General features: G+C 49.4%; 1 pseudogene; it reads right to left on the minus strand.

The window, feature by feature from the left end:
- Window positions 1-540: 540 nt before the first annotated feature.
- The window catches only part of LOC142591508 (fatty acid synthase-like), a 139,075-nt pseudogene continuing 125,015 nt past the window's right edge, over window positions 541-14,600 (minus strand).

Raw genomic sequence — 14,600 nt, forward strand, 5'->3', positions numbered from 1 at the left:
ATTGTGACATTCTACCTATTTATTCGTGCACGTGCCAAAGATATAGTTGAAAGTTAGCGCCGCGTCTTCTCTCTTCTTTCCAGTATAGTTGTTTCGTTGCAATCTTCGGCCACAACGCATATATACCGACTAGCTCAACGTTTAGTTCTTCGCACATGTACTTGGTATCTCAAAAAATTGTTAGTTTCTCCCGAAGGATAGTTTCTCCCGACCTTGCATTAAAAGGAAGGTTGACCGTGGCGAGCGAGCTCCTCGGACCATCATCTTAACAGTTCAATACGCAGAGGCAGCATTTTGGCTCGGCGCAGCATGCGAGGTAACTACTGATGTGTACCGAAAACAGCGGCCTGGCATATACCAGGCGTCTAAAAATTCTCACGTGGCTTGCCCTGCCGGCGATGAAGATCGATGATCTAAATACAGAAAACCTAGAGGAAACCGGCCCTGTTTGTCAGCGCGCAGTAAATGTACAGATAGCGGCAGCCTAACGTTTAGTGTCTGTTCTGGTGCTACGCAACACGAACGCTTGTGTGCATTGTGCAGAACGGCTGTACGTCCTGGCATTTCTCGCACCGTATCATATTGAACGAACACGTACCAACTATCTCTCTCATTTCCACATAGGTACTTGCCCTCCCTATCGTTTACAGAGGATCAGATCATATGGAACCCTCAGTTCACGGGCTGCGCATGCAACATTGGCTCCGGGACATCGGGGCGACGCTGTGCAGTGCGTGATTACGTAACACATAACCAAAGCGGAACGCCAGCGTGCCCAGCTAAATGTATATCCTGTCGAGGGCGGCGTACCTTGTCCTTCCGCCGCAAACTAAGTATCAGGCACTGGTGAATTGTCGCTGCAGGCTTTGCCGATCTCTTTTAACTGATTGACTGTAAGCTGCCGGATTTCTTGCGCAGTCAGGGCAACGTCGTAGTCTCGCTCCAGCAGCTGTTTCACCTCGATGCCCATCAAGGAGTCGATGCCCAGCTCACCGAGGCTCACGGTCGGGCTCATCTTCGATGGGTCTTTGATCCCTGCTCGAGATGTAGCAAGAAAAGTTTTGAAGTGTCCATAGAGCGCAGCTTCAGTGCTTTCGTCTGTGAATCAGCGTCCAGTATTTCTCCTTACCTCCCCTATAGGGGGAGCTCCTACTCACCTATCGGTGTCGTAAGCTGCACTTAGATAGTGGTAATATGACTTTTTCGGAAGTCTTTATTTGCAAGCATTCTGCAGCTTAGTCTATTCTGTAATTTTACCTCTTTTAAATGGTCAGCCTTCTAAGTCCCCTAAAAAAGTACAGTTGAGCGAGAAATCTTCTACATTATTATTACCGGCTAGTGGCCTGTCACGAAACCTAGAAATACACTGTTCGGTAAAATGGAACGCGTGCATGCTTACAATAGCATTTCCGTGCATATCGACTAATAAGCACGTCTTAAGTTTGTTCAAGTTAAGTCTACTATGTTTACTAAACGTATACGTAAGGTAGTCCCATTCTCGTTCAATGTGACAGTTGTTCCTTCTGGATAACAGAGCAGTGTCATTGCTTGAGAAGTGCCTTACTTTGGCCGCGTTTTTTGTCGTGAAAGGTCATAGAAAGTATCGCTAAATATAATATCCGTTTTCCTACACTCTTGACATTAAAACTTTATTCTAACGTCGAACATTGTTTCTGCATGCATCTGACTTCAAGTTAGAAACATTTTATTCAGTTATACCTGTTGGATTAAGATATAGAAAAGTAGAATGGCCCATGTCGACACTGGCGAACATTTGGTCTTGATTAAGAATAGCTTTTGTAGACAGCAGCCTAGGAAGATTGATTAGGGCCTTAATAACCTCGCGTCATCAACGAACAAAACATTGGGCTTTCTAAAGCGCCATTTTGGTAACGTCCCGAAACAATTAAATCTACCTTACAAATCATTACTCAGGTATATATTGAAGTATGCAACTCCCATCTGGAACACAACCGAAGCCTCACAAAAATCCTTGAATCCATTTTAACTTCGTGCCGCCACAACAATTACTGCTTCATATTCATGTGGCATCATCATTCCATCTCCCAAAGCCGAGTGTAACTAATCACCTTTGTATTGATACGGGTATGTTGGGAGTATAAGACTGTATTTACAATGTATATACAAGCAGATACAATGGGGTTAGAATGGGCGACTTGTGACAACACGCAGCTGCAAGCTTCTCGCGATCTCCTTCTTCTTCTCTCTCTTCTTTCATTCTTTGGTAACACGACCCCGGGTGGTGAAGCGCCGTCTCTCGGCGCATGGTAGGCGAAGAACTGCGAGCGAAGTATGGCTCCAGCCGCGAAACGTGCACGACGTCGGCAGGCAGCGGGCTTGAGGATGGATGACATTGTAACGGCGCGATCTCGTTATTAACGTTGTTAACTTGACGTAGGACTCCATAAAGTGCTGCACTCTTAAGCAAAATTACACCCTTTTGCCACACAACGATAATCGTCATCTGTCCTGTCAGCATTTCATTTCCTTAACGCGTCGAGCCGGGTACTTCCCAGTACCGAACGGCATGCGCGTTATCAGCATGACATAGCATTCCCGACAGGAAAGTAGCGGGCGTAGCGTTTTCAGGAAAGGAAACACAAGCAAGGCAAATGACGATTGTTGTTGTGTGGGAAAGATACACCACAAAGGGTGTAACTTTGCGTAAGAATGTGTGTAGCGAGAGAGAAGCTTCTGGGAGAGGCCAACCCGACGACATGGTGACCAAAGCAGCACCTAAGCACCTGGGGCGAAATTAACATCGCGATGGCATCGGTTGTAACGCTCTTTTTCCAGATGCTGTGAGGCTAATAAGCGAGATCGGGCTACTTGACGAGCCGTGTGAGCGCGATCAATGACTTCACGCGCGTACTCAGAGGCAACGCAGGGCACGGAAGGTAGGATGGTGTCAAAGGGCGAAGTGGGGTCGTGACCACACAAAAGATAAAAGGGTGAATATCCTGCGGTGTCATATCGGGATGAGTTATACGCGAATGTCACGTAGGCCAGTGTGGCGTCTCAGTCACGGTGATCGTTGGAAACGTACATAGACAGCCTCTCTGTGAGTGTTCGGTTGAGACGTTCCGTGAGACCATTCGTTTGTGGGTGGTAGGCGGTGGACAGCTTGTGCTCAGTGTCACAAGAGCGGAGGAGGTCGTCCACAACTCGACACAAGAACGAGCGGCCGCGGGCAGCAAGTAACTGTCGAGGTGCACCGTGCTGGAGAATGACGTCGTGAAGGAGAAAATCGGCCACGTCAGATGATTCGGCAACACCTTTCTTATCGCGTAGCGTGTCGCCTAATGAGTAGCGACAGCGATCCACTTATTCCCTCTAGTCGTCGTCGGAAAAGCGCCAAGCAGGCCAAGGCCTACGCGAAAGAATGGTTCAGAGGGAACTTCAATTGGAGGGAGTCGGCCGACAGGTGTCAAGGGAGGTCTCTTCCGGGGCTGGCACAATTCGCAATTGCGACAAAACGACGCACAGAGTGGTAGAGACCCGGCCAGAAGAACCGGCGTCGTACGTGGTCGTGTGTACGCAAAACTCCAAGGTGTCCCGCCATCGCTTCATCGTGAAGTTGTTCGAGAACGACGGGTCGCAGATGACGAGGAAGGACAAGGAGCACCTCAGGGCCGTCCGGATTGATACTGCGGCAGTAGAGGATGCCGCATTGCAGCACGTACATGCCGTACGAGCCGTTGGTGCTGCGAGATTGCACTGCGGCGATGATATACAGTAAGGATGAAGGTCGCGTTGTTCAGCGCGCATGTCGGTCATGCCAGTCAAAGCCATCACGCACGTTACCGGATAATGCGCACCAGGATCGGGAGGATCCACGGGGGGACGTGAGCGGCACACAGCGGCCATGTGCAGGCGTCCAGACTTATAGTTGAAAACAAATGAAAATTCCTGTAGTTGCAAAGCCCAGCAACCAAGCCGGCATGTGGGGTCCCGGAGAGAGGACAGCCAGCAGAGGGCGTGGTGGTCTGTAACGACCGAAAACGTGTGGCCCTACAAATATGACCGGACCTTGGCGACAGCCCAACTCAAGCCAAGTACTCTAGCTCGGTGATTGAATAATTGCTCTCAGCGTGTGACAGCAGGCGGCTCGCGTAAGCTAGTACGCCTCGGTACCATTCTGATGTTGGGCGAGAACAGCGCCGATACCGTGGCCGATTGCTTCAGTGTGGTCTTGAGTCGGTGCCGATGGATCAAAGTGGGCAAGTATAGGAGGGGTGGTCAGAAACCCGTTGAAGAACACAGCCGATGAAGCAGCGCACATCAGAAGCAGAACGTGGCACAGGAAAACTGCGTGCCGCGCGGATTTATTCTGGATCTGCTTGGACACCCGATGTGTCAACGAGGTGTCCCAACACGGTAATATGAAGATGCCTGAATTGACATGTCGTGGAGTTAAGTTGGAGACCGGCTTTCCGGAAGACCGCAAGAATGGCAGCGAGTCGGGTAAGGTGGCTGCCGAACGTGGAAGAAAACAATAACGACGTCAAGGTAACAGAGACAGGTGTTTCATTTGCAGCCTCGTAGAAGAGAGTCCATCATACGTTCAATTATCGCGGGAGCATTGCATAGGCCAAAGGGCATGACTTTGAACTGATATAAGACATCCGGCATGATGAAGGCCGTCTTCTCGCGGTCCATTTCATCAAATGAAATCGGCCAGTGGCTGGATCGAAGATCGATGGACGAGGAGTATCTAGCTCCATGCAAGCAGTCCAAGGCGTCATCGAAGCATGGTAGTGGGTAGGCGTCTTCTCGAGTGATCTTGTTTAAATAGTGATAAACGACGCAAAAATGCCAGGTACCTTTTTTTTCACAAGGACGACAGGTGAAGCCCAAGGGCTGGCTGATGGTTCGATGACCCCTTTACGGAGCATTTTGTCCACTTCTGATTGGTTGACTCGACGTTCAGCATGCGATACCTGGTATTGAGGCCGACGAATAGGATTCGTGTCTCCAGTGTTGATACGGTGGTGAACAACAGATGTTTGTCCCAAAGGCTTGTCGCCGAAATAAAAAGATGTCAAGGTACGATTCGAGGATGAGAATTATATCGGTGGCCTGTGCAGAGGTGAGGTCAGGTGCAATCATTTTTGCCAAGTCATCCGTTATGAATCAAGAGCTGTGAGCTGCGATTGGTGCTTAGAAACCGCTCTCGGCATTCAGAGTTTCAATGTCAAATTCGGAACTTTTAGAAACGCTGGCCAAGAACATGCCGGCTGGAAGCACTTGAGGGCACAGGTGAAAATTCAGAAGCGGATGAACGACATTCCGGTGATAAAGCACATCGATGATGGGGCGAAGGACCTATTCACTGTCGGGAATCTGTGGCTGTGCGGTCAAAGCGACGTAAGCGACTGCCTCAGTTGACAGACGCACATCTTGAAGCGAACACAAGTGTGGTGGAGCGGTGCTCGGAGCATCGGCGACTTGAGGCAGTTCCAACTGAAGAACGCCGGTTGCGCAAGTGATGATAGCGGAATGGGTGGATAAAAAGTCCAATCCAAGGATAATGTCGTGAAGGCAGTTGTCAATCACAGCTAAAAAACAGAAGTAGGGTGGCCGGCTATACTTATACGCCTACTACACATTCCAAGTACAACGAGCACGCCGCCGTCGGCCACACGAAGCCCTCGGGCAGCTGCTGGGGTGAGGACCTTCTTTAGACGTCTACGTAGGCTAGCACTCCTCACAGATATGTGGCCTCCTCTGTCGATGAGTGCATGTACAGGTAAGCCGTCTATTTTAATGTCAATTACACTTCTTTTTGTGGGCACAGACAGAGGATTGGCTGCAGTAGTGGGCAATGCAGCACCACCTTCGGGGGCTGTATTTCTTATGTTTCCACAAGGCTGCGGCCAAAAGCCACAAGGGACGAAAGGCGACGTGGTTGCGGCGAACGGGAAGATGGGCGAGGTGTTTGCGATGAGGGAGACTGGTTTCCACGCGGCGATGGCGAGCGACTGTACCACGTGTTCCTAGCAGAGTCGTCGGCGATGTTAGAAACGGTGGTGGGCGAAAAATTGCGGGCATTTCCATTAAAACAGCTAAGGTTGGTCTCCCTGCGAGGTGTTGAGGGCCACGAGTTGCGACAGTATCGGGCGATATGACTAATGCGGCGACAGGTGAAACATATTGGCTGGTCGTCCACGGTTATCCGCGGACGACCAGCCGATATCCCCGTTATCGCGGAGAGCGGATCTCTCTGCTCTCCGCGATAACGCGGAGAGAAGCGTCAGGGTGGAGCGAAAGTAGTAGAAGGGCGTTCGTTGGCTCTGGGGTTCGTTACAGCACAGACACAATGTAGGCGAAAGTTTTCATGTTCCTGTCGAACTATGGCTTGCACGAGAGGAACTGAAAAAGGGTAGCATCAAGGCTACGCGAACAGAAAGCTGCGGGCGTCATCGCGTCCAGTTCGCGTCGAACGATTCGCACCACGTCCTCTGGTGGCGACGCATGCTGCTGTGCGGGCTGATCTTCACACGTCAACGTCGCGGCAGTATCGGGTAGTCTGGTGAATGGGTGCAGGACGCGTCGGCTTTTGGCCTGCTCGAATTGTCGGCACTGTTTAATGATAGCATTAGCTGTAGAGCAGTTTTTACATATGAATAATAAAGGCGTCGTCAGCAGATCCCTTGAGCACACGCCCTACCTTCTCAGCTTCTGTCTTGTCGTGATCGGCTTTACGAGAAAGCGCCAGCATCTCCTGGATATACGAAACATAAAACATAGGGCACAAGAGGCCTGTTCCTGCTGAATTTTACGGCCGGCTGGTTTACCAAACTCTGTTAACTTCTCTTTGCATTGGTACCGGCTGGTCAGATCCTCTTCATGGTTTTCGAACCGCACCTTTACCGTGCCTCTTAAGTAGAGCAACAGGTTAGCTACCATAAAGGTAGGGTCCCATCTGTTGATTTTACTCACACGTTCGTGCATAGCCACCCACTCTTCAACGTCGGCGCCATCAGTCCCACAGAAAGTTCCGGTATCCTAGGGTTGCGCAGCCACAGCCGAAGGGTAGAGCGACGTAGAGGGGGATCGTGACGTTGGAGGCGGCAACGACGTTGATCCCGAGTGCTCACCGTCACTCATGGTGGCGATGTTGATGCGACGTCCACTGCGGAGCTGGCCTTCCAGCCGTGGTACCCCACACCTCCACCAATATGTTACGGGGATGTTGGGAGTATAAAACTGTATTTGGAATGTACATACAATTATAGTCAATGGGGTCAAAATGGCTGACTAGTAGGAACACGCAAAAGCCAGGTCTCGTGATCTTCTCTTTCACTCTCTTCTTTTATTCTTCGGTAACCGTATTTTAGCTGGCGCATTGGAACTCTGTCTTTCATAAGTTATTTCGTTCTTCATCACCCGCCTTACATTATCTCTACAATTCGAAATATCTAATCACACTGGCAATGCATTAAAATTTACTCGCTCGTGTGTGCGCTTAAAAACATAGTGCTTGATTCTTTTCCCCAGAGCAGCAAGACTGGGGCGGCCTTTTCCACAACATCGCTACTATCACGTGCTGTTTAAGCTTCATGCTGAGCGTAAGATGTGTGCTTTCTCGTGGAATCATTGCGACAATTATGCTTTCTTGTATACAAACTCACCTCTTACATAATACTTTCTCAGGTGTGTTAGGAATTTGAAAATGCGCTAAAAAAAAAGAACTACAATTACCATATATTTAGGTAGAAAGCCATCAGCACTCACCAAGTATATGAACCACGCTCTGAACGAGATCTCGCTTGTCCACGCTGTCTGAAGCTGAAGACTGGCTTTTCTTGACAAAGCACGACACGACGGGGTGACTTTGGCTCAGGAAGTAGTCCAACACCTCCAAACAAGAATTTACTGGCTGTGGCAAAAGTCCAGCAACTGTCGCGTCATCGCCGAAGACATCGTGGACTACGCCAACGTCTCCGATAGGGCCCCACTGTATGGCCAAGCCTAAAAATACAAGCAATAATAAAATTTCATTCATTTTTCAAGCATTGAAATTTTCATAACCATTTTTCTATACGCTGTAGCTGTGTACTATTGACACGTTATCGCTTGCATAAGAATGTTTACACTACAGAGCTCTTCCATTGAAGACAGAATCACGGATTTCGAACAAAACCATGCCTACATTTCATAAAGCAGTTTTGTTATATTATACAAGAAAAAGGGCGTTTTGCAATTGCTAGTCATTGTCAAACGGAGCGGGATGGATGCTTCTAAGCAGCTTTACTAACTATTAGCCCAGCGTAGGCGAAGCTGCGTGCAAGCTGCCTTGGTATCTGTGAGAGAACTAGCGGCGACCTACTTTTTCTCTCGCCCACATAGCCTAGGCGAATATGTGTACATGAACATGCTTGCACGTTTTCAAAACAGCCATACAGCGTGATATGGATTTTGAAATCTTTTAATCCTCAATATAATTGAAATACTTCGCAACAGATTTTAGCAGGTGTCTTTTTCGTTCGTAGCATAGAAAATTGCGCAGCGCGTTTTCGGTTCCACATAAGAATATACCAGGTGTTTCGCTTTAAGCAGAACGCTTTAGAAAAGGCTTGTATATCACCTCTGCCATTTCTCCTGACTGGCTATGCAGCTGTGCAAAAATTACTAGCAAGAAAATGTACAGGACAATTCCGCCAAACAATTAACCTAGGCTAATGAACTCTCTGGATTGTACCCTTAGGAGTGAAAAGGCTGTTCTACTGTTCCCTGTGTTTCCGACCTCGACTGTCCCTTTGTCTCTATGGATGTGGGCGTTTGAAGGGCATGAAAACGTATACAAGATTTAAAGTTGTTTATATCATCGGGTATTGATAACAATAATTCTGAAATATTAAAAACACGTCTGCTTTGTCCCGCGAAATATAGTACCATATTTCTCAGCAGTCTTTGTAACTAATCGACTGCCCACTGAGGGGGATAAAGCAAAGGTAATCCTACTATGGTAAAGAAGTCCGACACGGTTGTGGACGACACGAAGGACGCGGACACGGACACGAAAGACGCAACAGCGTAGGCTTAGCCAGTCAAAACCAGGAACAGCGTCTAGCCCGAGCCCCACTTCAGTAGCGCTGGCGATCCGGCTGCGGAGCTCGGCACGCCGCACTTCTTCTTCCTTACAACTTCCCCCCTCGCTGAAGACGAAGCCGCACAGGAGGCCTAAGGTGTCGTGAGGACGAAGGGCTCGTGATACAGCTTGAGCCGATCTACGCGCACAATTTCCCTGCCTCGGCGGCGCAGGTCCGTAGGGGGCGTCAGAGGTTCGATAACGTAGTTCACCGGAGAAGTTTGGCGTAGAACCCGGTAAGGTCCATGATATCGGGATACAAACTTGGAGGAGACACCTTGTGTCGAAGTAGGAGGCACCCACAACCAAACAAGAGCGTCAGGCGAAAACTGGTGGTGGGGGTGCCCGTCGTCATGACGAAATTTCTGTAGCGCTTGTTCTTGCGTTGTAAGGGCGCGAGCTAGTTGCCGACATTCCTCTGCATACCGGGCGGCTTCGGAAGCCGGTGTACCCTCTGATAAGTCGGGACGGTAAGGGAGAATAGTGTCAATGGGAAATGATGGTTCGCGGCCATATAGAAGAAAGAAGGGAGAAAAACCCGTCGTTGACTGGGGTGCCGTGTTGTAGGCGTACGTGACATAGGGAAGGATGAGGTCCCATTTGGTGTGGTTGGAGGCGACATACATCGAAAGCATGTCGCCAAGAGTTCGGTTAAAGCGCTCTGTCAATCCGTTTGTTTGCGGGTGATATGCGGTGGTACAGTGATGAATGACGCAGCATTCAGCGAGAAGTTCTTGAATCACGTCGGCGAGAACGACGCGACCTCGGTCGCTCAGGAGTTCACGGGGAGCGCCGTGACGTAGAACGAAGCGGTGAAGCAGGAAGGAAGCAACGTCACGAGCCGTCGCGGCTGGTAGAGCGGCCGTTTCTGCATACATCGTGAGGTGGTCTACAGCTACAATGACCCAGCGATTACCAGCAGCTGTGTATGGCAGAGGTCCGTATAAGTCGATCCCAACCCGGTCAAAGGGCCGCGAAGGGCATGGCAGAGGTTGCATTGGTCCAGAAGGGCGGCAAGGATCAGGCTTGCGGCGTTGACATTCTGTGCAAGAGCGAATATACTTTTGCACAAATGTGTACATACCACGCCAATAAAACCTGTGGCGTAGTCTGGTGTAGGTCTTGAAGAGACCAGCGTGTGCGCACTGAGGGTCGGCGTGGAAAGCGGCGCATACATCAGTGCGGAGCTGCCGAGGTATTACAAGCAGCCATTTGCGGCCGTCGGAACCGTAGTTACGGCGATAGACAATTCCGTCGCGGATGGCGAAGTGCGAAGCTTGTCGGCGCAACGCTCGGGATGGTGGGCGTGCAGGTGAATTAGAGATGGAATCTATCAAAGATGAAATCCAGGAGTCCTTGCGCTGCTCCAAAGCCATGTCGACAGAAGCGAATGGGAGAAGTGGGTCGTCTAGGACAGACACACTGACAATGTCGGCGTGGACAGGCGAGCGCGAAAGAGCATCGGCATCGGCGTGCTGCTTGCCTGAGCGGTAGACAACCCGGATATCGTACTCTTGGAGCCTCAGTGCCCACCGGGCTAGGCGGCCGCAGGGATCCTTGAGAGACGACAACCAGCAAAGTGCGTGGTGATCGGTAACGACATCGAAGGACCGGCCGTACAGGTATGGGCGAAATTTTGTGATGGCCCAGATGATCGCGAGACATTCTTTTTCCGTGACGGAATAGTTCGCTTCAGCTTTCGTCAGAGTACGGCTTGCGTAAGCAACAACATATTCTTGGCAGCCGGGCTTGCGCTGCGCGAGCACAGCGCCAAGACCAACACCACTAGCATCCGTATGGATTTCCGTGGGAGCAGTTGGATCGAAATGGCGCAGTATCGGTGGTGTTGTGAGCAGGTGACGTAGCGTCGCGAAGGCATCATCGCAAGTCGGGGACCACGCAGAAAGATTGGGGTCTCCCCGAAGAAGCTCTGTCAGAGGTGCCATAATCGAAGCGAAATTGCGAATAAAGCGGCGGAAGTACGAGCAGAGGCCAATGAAACTGCGCAAGTCTTTTAGAGACGTTGGCTTCGGGAATTCTTTAACAGCACGGAGCTTAGCGGCATCAGGGAGAACGCCGTCCTTCGACACGACATGTCCGAGAATTGTCAGCTTGCGTGCCCCAAAGTGACATTTTTTCAGATTCAGTTGGAGGCCAGCGTCACTGAGGCAGCGTAAAACCTGCTCCAAGCGATGCAGGTGAGTAGAAAAATCTGGCGCGAACACTACTACATCATCCAAATAACACAAGCACGTGTTCCATTTGAGACCTCGAAGAATAGTGTCCATCATGCGCTGAAAAGTCGCGGGCGCGTTGCAAAGTCCGAATGGCATCACACGAAATTCTTATAAGCCATCTGGTGTGATGAAAGCAGTTTTAGGCTTATCTTCTGCAGCCATAGGCACCTGCCAATAACCAGAGCGTAGATCGAGGGAGGAAAAGAACTCTGCACCTTGTAAGCTGTCGAGGGCGTCGTCGATCCGCGGCAATGGATAAACATCCTTTCTGGTTATTTTGTTTAGGCGACGGTAATCCACGCAAAAGCGGATCGAGCCATCCTTCTTTTTAACTAAAACAACTGGCGATGCCCATGGGCTGTCGGACGGTTCAATGACACCACGCTTTAGCATGTCACCTACTTGCTCATCAATGACGCGTCGTTCTGTCGACGAGACGCGGTAGGGTCGCTGCCGTAGCGGTGGGTGAGAACCGGAGTCAATACGGTGACATACAGTCGTCGTTCGGCCCAGAGAAGTGCTATGGCTGTCAAAAGCAGGGCGAAATTTCTCGAGGAGACGGAGAAGGTGATGGCGTTGCGTGGGGCTTAAGGCGTTGTCGATGACGTGGCTGAAAACGTCGTCAGGCGATATGGCAGGAACGGGACTACAGTAGAGGGTGTTGACCTCTGACGATCCAACAGAAAGTTCTGACGAAGGACGCGGACACGGACACGGAAGACGCAACAGCGCAGGCTTAGCCAGTCAAAACCAGGAACAGCGTCTAGCCCGAGCCCCACTTCAGTAGCGCTGGCGATCCGGCTGCGGAGCTCGGCACGGCGCACTTCTTCTTCCTTACACTACATTTAATTATGCTAACCGACATTCGCGTAAAAACTACGGCGATAGTTATTACCATGTGTCAGTCGCAAGCTTTTCGAGCACATCAATGCCTCCCACATATGCATTTATTTGAGACAATAACCGTTGATTCACAACTCGCGTTAATAACATGCTTTAATGCTGCGAATTTCATTCCTGCGCCTTTGGCGCAAACGCTATGCGTATGCGAGCACCCATGTCACGGAATGTGACAACACTTACACTAGGCAGTATTGAACAGTTTTTTCTCTCAGTCATTTTAAATGTAACGCCCGCTTCTCGGTCAGTTCCCCAGTTTGGATATGTGCCGTAGTATGGAAATCAGCATCAGTGTCAGCACGCCACACTGATTTCAAAGAGCTGGTTGGCTCTGTCACGATTGAAGTGTTTGTGCGATTGTGGCCTAAGGGTTTGAGCGTTGGGCTGCTTTGCTGCGGGTCGGCGTTTGAGCCCTGCATTGGGCACGAATTCAATCTTTTATAAGTGTGAAGCATTCGGCAAGTCCCCAGAGAACCCCAAATAACCAGCGGCTGCAGCCTGGAAAAGTCCGATAGGTTCGCCAAAACCCTTCGCTGTATTACGTTATCGCAGCTAAAATGTCACGATTCAGTCAAATACGTCACGCTTAGTGCCGTAGAAGCACGTTCGCTTCCTCTGTTATTGTAAAGGTTAAAAAATATTGTATTTATTTTTAATGATTGGTGAAGGGCACGATGTTACTCAGAGTTTAGTCTCCCTAAATCGTGAAGCGGTAACAGCAGTGAAGCAGGCTGGATAAACAAGTAACAACAGTGCGAGAAACCGGACATGGGTGCTAACGCTGTGGTACAGCGCGATTCACGAGCGCGTATGCAGTTCGCGGTAACAATAAGCACTTATAGTAAATCAAGGTCATGTTGGGATACAATGTGCCACTCAGTTATCACGGAACATTTATAAGTAGCATGTTCTTCAATAGGCCAGCCCCCCGACAGATGGTTGCTGAGGGCAACAGCTGTACAACGGTGCTTTCTAGTTGAAAAAAATTGAGGTCTACTACTTGTGGTGTTATAGCTGAAGCGAGCGTCAGACACCGAATAAGGTGTTGAAAGCACAATTTTTATTAGTAGCTATTCTGTGGCGCTTCGACGCATATCGATTTTCTTAGTCTAGCTATGTACCACACATCCTGGCAACGCAGTAGGTGATCGAAAATGATAGCCAAGCTTCCTTTGAGGGGAAGACCAGGCATACGTGACAAGCGTATGTGACGCAGACTTTTAGCATTTAATCAACATCTTTATCAGCTGTCTCCTGTTTCTTCAAGCATGATATCTCTTCCATCTTTGATTAAATCGGTTGTTATTCCAGATTCAACTGCCGGTTTTCCCCGGGTTACGCTGTGCAAAGCCCTCCTAAGTTCATTGCTAGTTACAAAAGGATCCGCAACATCGTGTTCATTACTCCTTCGAATGGAAGTAGCTGCTCTGCGTACTGAGCAGGTCAGTGTAAAAATATTGTGTTACTGTTGTTATATCGCTGACATTGCTGATGACATTACCCTGCTTATTTTCTAGTGCGCATATCTTGTATTCGAAGTCCTCTATTGCCTGGTCAAAAGCGTGGCAGTTTGGGCGAGTTGGTATGTCATAACTGTTTAAGGCTATTAGCGCAGCTCAGGACGAGCAAAAAAGGAAAGAGGTAGGGGTAATCAAAGGGAGCGGAAAACAGGGTGAGCCTGATTGCCTTCTGTGCCTATTGCCTATTGCCTGATTGCATTCTGTGGCCATATTTTAGTGCTTGCTGAATCTTTCCTACGTTATAATATCGAACATCCCTTACTTTCTTCTTGATGCGAAGTTTTGGCAGTTCGACGAATTATATCTCATCTCTTTTAAGTTTCACACTTTCATACATAAGTCTGCTTTCGCGCGGTGGCGCTGGTCTCCTCGCCGTTGCAGAGCGCTGGCTGCGCCCTGTGGTGTGACGTAAGCAGAACGTCGCCTCGTGGGCCGCCCCACTGAGCTCGCCGCCGTATCGCGGTGTCGTTTCCGAACGCTGATAGCCGAAATTTATCGTGTAAATGTTCCGCGGGTAATCGCAATTTTCAATATACAATAGTTAAGTGGGCCAGTATGAGGAGCTTGCTTCAATATTCCCATTGCGACGAGCACGCTAAAAAAATTATAAAATAGTTATTCGACTTGTCTTATTTCTCAACCAGTTACTACGAGTCAGTTGTTACCCCCTGGTGACAAGTGACATACTTTGATAATTTCTTTGTTTCCTACGCTTGCAGCAGAAATATGAGCCTCGAATTGTGTGTTTTTGCAGTGGCATAACAAAACCTACAGTTTCTCCAACCATATCAAATGCACCAGTAAATGCGATCAGAATTATAATGCAGT

Source organism: Dermacentor variabilis, chromosome 8 (assembly GCF_050947875.1).
Source record: "Dermacentor variabilis isolate Ectoservices chromosome 8, ASM5094787v1, whole genome shotgun sequence".
NCBI lineage: Eukaryota > Metazoa > Arthropoda > Arachnida > Ixodida > Ixodidae > Dermacentor > Dermacentor variabilis.